Raw genomic sequence first — 7,741 nt, forward strand, 5'->3', positions numbered from 1 at the left:
TGTTTCTAAGATAACTAAGCAAACCCTGATTTGAAATCTATATAAAGGATAACTCTAGCAACTGGGAAACCTAATCCCCCCACCTCTTGTGTGATACTAGTTGCATACTAGAGTTGGTTCTCCATTAACCTAGGTTTTTCCTAAAACCATTTAGGTTAACGACTTGAAGACTTCATTGGGATTCTGAAGCCAGATCCAACTATTTTCCCTGTAGTTGCGTATTCTGATCGTACTTGTTCTATCGTATTGAGTATTATATTCTCTAATATTGGCTCGAGATTTATCTCTGATAGGTAAGATATAAAAAGTAATCACAAAGCTCTTTGTCTTATTCTTTGTGATTCCACAATAACTCGTTCTACTACCACATAGTTAAGTTATTGTGAGGTGATTGATATTTATAGGTTGTTCTTCGGGAATATAAGACCGTATTATCAATTGGTTCCTGTGCACCTTGATTTATCATAAGACGGAACAAAACTTCATAGTATTTCTGTTGGAGACAGATTTATCTATCTAAACATACTTTTCTGTGGGAGACAGATTGATTTATAAGTGTTCGACTTTGGGTCGTAGCAACTCTTGGTTTTGGGTGAGATCATCTAAGGGAATCAAGTGCGTAGTGTCCTGCTGAGATTCAGAGGCGTAAGGAACGCGGCTGTACCTTTATCGGTGTGATACGCGGCTGTAACTTGATCGGTGTGAGATTGGTTAGGGATCAATATTTTGTTAGGCAATCTGTATGGACTAACTCCAATATAATTCCAATAGAATCAGCTAGACAGTCAGACTCAATCAAGGAAAATATATCCAAGAGTTATATCTCTGTTTCTCAATGTAATCAACAAATCGAACAGATAGAATACGTGAGCCTGATTATTATGAGAAACAACTTGAACGGTACCAAAGACCAATGTTCAAGCGTCAATCAATTTCAACCAACAACCAAAGGTTGGATTTACCAATTGATGGAACTACACACAACCTGTGATATTTCAATTATATAAACAAATATAACGCGGAAAATAATTAACACAGACACCAGAAGTTTTGTTAACGAGGAAATCGCAAATGCAGAAAAACCCCGAGACCTAGTCCATATTTGAGCACCACACTATATTAAGCCGCTACAGACTCTAGCCTAGTACAAGATAACTTCAGACTGGAATGCAGTTGAGCCCTAACCAATATCACACTGATTAAGGTACAGTCGCGTTCCTTGCGCCTCTGAATCCCAGCAAGACTCTACGCACTTGATTCCTTTAGCTGATCTCACCCACAACTAAGAGTTGCTACGACCCAAAGTTAAAGACTTGATAAACAAATCTGTCTCCCACAGAAAAGTCAATTCTGATAGATAAATCTGGCTCCCACAGAAATACCTACAAAGTTTTTGTTCCGTCTTTTGATAAATCAAGGTGAATAGGAAGCAATTGATAATCCGGTCTTATATTTCCGAAGAACAGCCTAGAAATGTCAATCACCTCACAGTAACTTAACTATATGGTAGTAGAACAAGTTATTGTGGAATCACAAAGAATGAGACGAAGAGCTTTGTGATTAGTTTTTATATCTTACCTATCGGAGATAAATCTCGAGCAAATCTTAGAGAAGATAGTACTCAATACGACAGAACAAGTAAGATCAGAACACGCAACTACAAAGAAAATAGTTGGGTATGGCTTCAGAATCCCAATGAAGTCTTCAAGTCGTTAACCTATAATGGTTTTAGGAAAACCTAGGTTAAAGGAGAATCGACTCTAGTCGCAACTAGTATCACACAAGAGGTATGGGGATTAGGTTTCCCAGTTGATAGAGTTCTCCCTTATATAGTCTTCAAATCAGGGTTTGATAACTTTGGAACAAAGCAATCAATATTCACCGTTAGATGAAACCTGATTCAATATTCAATCTAATATATTTCCACCATTAGATGGTCTTAGCTTGTTACACACAAATGAAATATACCTTCATTTAGATATGAGTAATTGTACCTAAACGTGTATATTGAGTTGGCTCAATAACAGTTAACCGAAGTTAGAAATATGAACACTTTTGTCTTAACCATGTTCATCTTAACACTTCTAGACCAAATGATAATCAAATGAGACTTCTGAGTGATAGATGATTTCAAGTCTCCACATACCTTTTGTTGATGAAGTTCCTCCAAGTTCCCCTTAGTAGATCTTCGTCTTCAATCGATGAACGGTGTGAAGTCTAAAGCTCGACTACACATTCTATCCTAATCCGAGACATAAATATAAGTAGACTAGAAATCAAGACTTATGGTTTTGATAACTAAACTTGACAAACAAGCTTGAGATAGCAACGCTTGCAAGTTCGACCGATCAGTGCTCTAACAACTATCTTGAAACTAGTTTTAGGAGACAATACCTTGCTCATAAGAATATGCTAAGGACACAATTGTATGGTATTAGGAAAGGAAATTTGACCATAGCAGCTTATCTATACAAGATAAAAGAAATTGCAAATTCACTTGCTACAATTGGAGAAAAAATTAGTGATTCCGATTTTCTCATGCATGTATTGAATGGTTTAGGCAGGGAATATGATAACTTTGTTATATCTGCTCAAAATAGAGAAACTCCATATTCTTTTGGTGAGCTAAAGGCAAGATTGGTTACTCATGAAAAATGGATCAGTGACCAAGATAAAGAAAGTTATGCTGCTTTTGATGCTTAAAACCCTGCTGATTTTTATGGAAGAAATAACACTGGATCAGGTTATAATAATGGTAACAAGAAGAAGAATGGGCTAGCTCTACATATGTTAACAACAAGAAGAATGGCAATAAGACTAATACTGTTCAATTTACAAATTATCACAATGGGAAATCTTTAAATGGTGATACCCGAAATGGTTTTTCTTATAATAGTGATACAATAAAGGGACAGTGGGATTTATCTCAAGTAGAATGTCAAATTTACAGGAAGAAGGGCCACTATGCTAGCAGATGTCATTTTAGGTATTATCCACCACATGCTTCTGGTTTTGTGAGTGTTTCAGAATCTCAACTTCAACAATAAAATGGGACTAGTAATACAAATACTACACAAGGCTTTACTGGTTTTAATTGTCATTTTAGGTATTATCCACCACCTGCTTCTGGTTTTGTGAGCGTTTCAGAATATCAACTTCAACAATAAATGGGACTAGTAATACAAATACTACACAAGGATTTACTGGTTTTAATATGAATGTTATGTCTGGAAATGATGATCCTTCAACTTCAACACAGTGGTTGTCAGATTCTGGTGCTTCTGCTCACATGATACGTATGATCTCTATACCTTGGTAACTATTACTATAAAGGCGGAATTCAGAATAATAATAGACGAGAAACTTAGAAAACAGAACACAAGTAGTAATTCGAAGAAAATATCTTCTATAGATTATGAACAAGAAAACGATTACAATTCTCTCTTTGTTACGCTCACAATCTTCTCTAATAGTGGATTAACCTTAAACTGTTTGCTAAGCTTGCACAAGTATTGCTCCAAGATTTCTCTAGGTTTTCTGAGCCTAGTATCCGTCTTTCCTTAGCTATTAGCCAAAGCCATCTATTTATAGCCTTCATCATAATCAGCCGACGAAGGACTTCTATTAGGAATCTATTTCCTAAACTAAGAGTACTGCCTAAAACAAAACTCTTCCCTAACTAGGAATTCTGCCTAGAATAAGATTCTTTCCCCCAACTTATCTTGAGGTTAATTAAGTTCCCTAAAGGAGTACGGATACACCTGTATCATGGGTCCCCCTTTTAAGAACTTGAACTCCGGTGAGAGTTAAAAATGAAGGTTAGATAACTCGAGAGTCCCTTTTTCCTTGTTAAACCACTTGGCCTTGCTATGAACTTGACCTTTACATCCAATTAGAAAAGATTCTTTCTCTCCTTGTCGTGTTTTAGTCACTCTTCGCTCCAATATGCAGTCTTCCTTGAGTGGTTCCTCTCTATCAAACCATAAGTCTTCTGCTCTTGGTAAGATCTTAATGTTGTCGCCGTCATCATCAAATGGTGGTTCAAATAACTTCAAGTATTCGGCATTTATAACCGAGTACATTCCTAGATATGGTGGTAGATCTAGACGAAAGGCATTGTCACCAATTTGGTCGAGAATACGAAACGGTCCGTACCTCAATGGCTTCACTTTATTACCTCCCCCCTCAGTCGTTCCTTACCTAACTTTAACCGTACCAAGTCACCAACACCGAAATTACAAGGCACAAGATGCTTGTCATGCTTTGCTTTGTATCTGGCTTGTGACTTCTTTAATTGTGCTTCAACAGTTGCATGAATCTGAGATATCTTCTTAAAGAACTTTTGTGCCTTTTGTCGTTCACTCCCCCCCCCCCCCCCCCCCCCACCCACCCACCCCCTTGAGGTGTCACTAAAAAAATACTAGATCGAAAGGGATAGGTGGTAAGTAACCATAGCACGTCTCGAAAGGAGATTTTCCCGAAGAACTATGAACTGCTCTATTGAAAGCAAACTGTAGATATGGTAAACTCTCATCCCAAGTTTTAGGATGCTTAGAATTATATCCCCTTAACATGTGAACCATAGTCTTGTTGACCACTTCTATTTGTCCGTCTGTCTGTGGATGAAAAGATGTACTCTTGTTCAACCTAGTGTCCATCATCTTCCATAAAGAATACCAAAAGTGACTAAGGAATCGACTATCCCTATCAGAAATAATCGAAGTACATAAACCAAAATGCTTTCGCACATGCTCAAAGAAGAGCTTTGCTGCACCAGCTCCTATTACCGTCTTTGTACATGGAATTAATGCGATCATCTTGCTGAATCGGTCGACCACAACGAACAAATAATCATGACCAGACTTGGTCTTCGGTAACCCACCAAGAAAATCCATAGAAATACTATCCCAAGGCCTTAATAGTACTGGTAATGGTAGATATAACCCACGCTTTCTGTTGGAAGGTTAGATGTGCTTCACAACTTACACCCTATAACCAACTTAGCCACATCATTTTGCATCTTTGTCCAAAAGACATAACGACGAAGGTTAAGAATAGATTTATTCATTCCAAAGTGTCCAGCAACTCGGGAAGTGTGTGCCTCTCTCAACCACTGTAAACAATCTCCATCTTCTGGTATGCAAAGTAACTGACCTTTGTATAACAATCCATCTCGGAGTTCAAACTCACCTTTCAAACCACTCTTGACACCTTCTAACACCTTCTTGAAGTCTTTGCTGGATGCGTATGACTCTGCATACTCTTGAGGCGTACTGAAGGTCGAGATAACATATCTGCCAACTTGTTTGTTACTCCCTTCTTGTACCTAATGAGAATGTTGAAACTCATCAAGTAAGACATACACTTCATGTGTCGGCTTGTTTAGTTTTTTCTGTGCGTGTCGATACTCCAATGGTTTGTGATCTGAATGTACCACTACCTCTTTACCTAAGAGGTACACTCCCCAATGCTTGATACATTGATATATAACATAAAATTCTTTGTCATAAGGTGCGTAGTTATTAATAGCACCTGGGAATGATTCTGAATGGTACTCCACTGGTTTACCATCCTGCAACAACACTCCTCCCAATGCATAGTTAGAAGCGTCGGTCTCAACTTCAAAAGTACACTGTAAGTTAGCAATGCAAACATTGGTGCTTCTGAAATCTTCCTTTTTAGTAATTGTAAAGCGTCTTCATTGGTTTGCTGCCATTCAAACTTTGCCTTAGCTCCCGTCAAACCATGTAATGGTCCTGCAATATTCGAAAAATGCCGGATAAACTTACGCAAGTAGGTACAAGCCCCTAAGAAACTTCTGATTTCAGTTACGGTACTAGGTCTAGGCCACTTAGTGATCACCTCAACCTTCCTTGGATCAATCTTCCGTTGTCCACCACCAACAATGAATCCAAGATATACCAACTCCTCCTTTCCAAACTCACACTTCTTTATGTTCAACTTCAGTTGGCCTTCATGTAACACTTTAAACACCTTCTCAACGTGAACGAGATGCTCTTCCCAAGTTCTGTTGTATATTAGGATATCATCCAAGTAAATAATCACAAAATCTTCTATAAAAGGTCGTAACAAATCATTCATCAAACGCATAAACGTCGCTGGAGCATTACACAAACCAAATGGCATCATCAACCATTCGAACAAGCCTTGTTTGGTTTTGAAAGCAGTTTTCCATGTATCATCTTCTCGGACTCTCATCTCGTGGTATCCAATTTGAAATCCAACTTTGTAAACACTCGAGCTTTTTCCAATTGATCCATCATGTCGTCTATCCTAGGTAGAGGGTAACTATTCTTGATAGTGATCTTGTTCAATGCTCTATAATCAATATACATACGCCAGCCTCCATCTTTCTTTGGTACCAACAATACTGTTGATCCACAAGGTGAAGCACTTGGCACTATCATTCCTAATTCTAGAAGCTCCTTGACATGTTTCTTGATCTCATCAGATTCCTCAATGGTTGTGCGATAAAGACCCATATTAGGCAGAGAACTCTCCTCGGTCAACATGATTTCATGCTCCACACTCCTTTTTGGCGGTAACCCTATGACATCAGAAAATAAATCCTTATATTTCAACTTCAACCTTTCTAGGTCGCCTTATTGTTGAGCAATCAAGGCTGCTAAACATACTCTACTTGGCTCCTCTTCAAGAGAATGGATCACAAGGAGAATGAAATTTATGCTAGCATTCACCAATCGCGTAGCCTGAGTGGATGTGATCAAGCTTTCTCCCTCATGAGGAGAATCTATAGCCCGAATCACAAAACTTTCCCCATATTTGGTAAAGGTATACTCTGGTTCCCTCCTGTGTAGAGTTACATATCTATCCCATAGGTAAGGATTACCTAGTACTACCTGGTATACATCCAAAGGAACTATATCGCATGTAACTTCATCAATATATGACTCATCTAGAGCAAATTTGAACGTGCACTGTTGTGAAACTTGTAAGCCTCCTTATTTTTGAAGCCATCCTAAAGGGTATGGTTTTGGATGTTTGTTAGTCTTCAATCCTAACTTATGCACCAAAGAATTTGAAAGTAAATTCTTCTGACTTCCCAGGTCAATAACAGCATCAACTAGTGATGTTTTGACTTGCATCTTCACTGTGAAGAGTCGCTCCCTAAGATCATCTTTTGAAGGTCTTTCTTTTGCCCCTGTCATAAAAGAAAGCTTTGAATTGGGTTCCGTTAGTCCATGGACTTCTTTTGGAGTTTGAGTGACTAGTGCTGCCTTTTTAGCTTCTTTCCTATACAACCCTTTAGGTTTTAGATGAGGGTTCTTAACCCAACACTTGTTGAAAACGTGACCTGTTTGTTTGCAATGGGTGCAAGACAAACCTTCCTTGTCATTATACTTCCCTTATTCTTTGCTCCTTTCACCTCCTTTCATAGTGGTACCTATAGATTTCACCTTAGTATTTCCCTTTGAATCAGATTTCTTAAGCCCGCCCTCAATGGCATTAGCTTTTATACTTGCTTCGGAGATAGTATCCACCGAAAATATCTTCAACTCCTTCCGTATATACTCACGGAACCTGGAAATATATTTCATATAGATAACATAATCTCCCAAGTCTAAATCCAAAATCATAGCTTGATTCTGAAATTCCGAAGTATACTCTTGTACGGTTTGGTTGTAAGTCTGCTTCAAGTTGTACCACTTGAACCATCTCTCCTCAAGGTAGCCAGCCGGATAAAACTGTTTCCTTATGA

This window comes from Papaver somniferum, chromosome 8 (genome assembly GCF_003573695.1).
Source record: "Papaver somniferum cultivar HN1 chromosome 8, ASM357369v1, whole genome shotgun sequence".
Taxonomy (NCBI): Eukaryota; Viridiplantae; Streptophyta; class Magnoliopsida; order Ranunculales; family Papaveraceae; genus Papaver; species Papaver somniferum.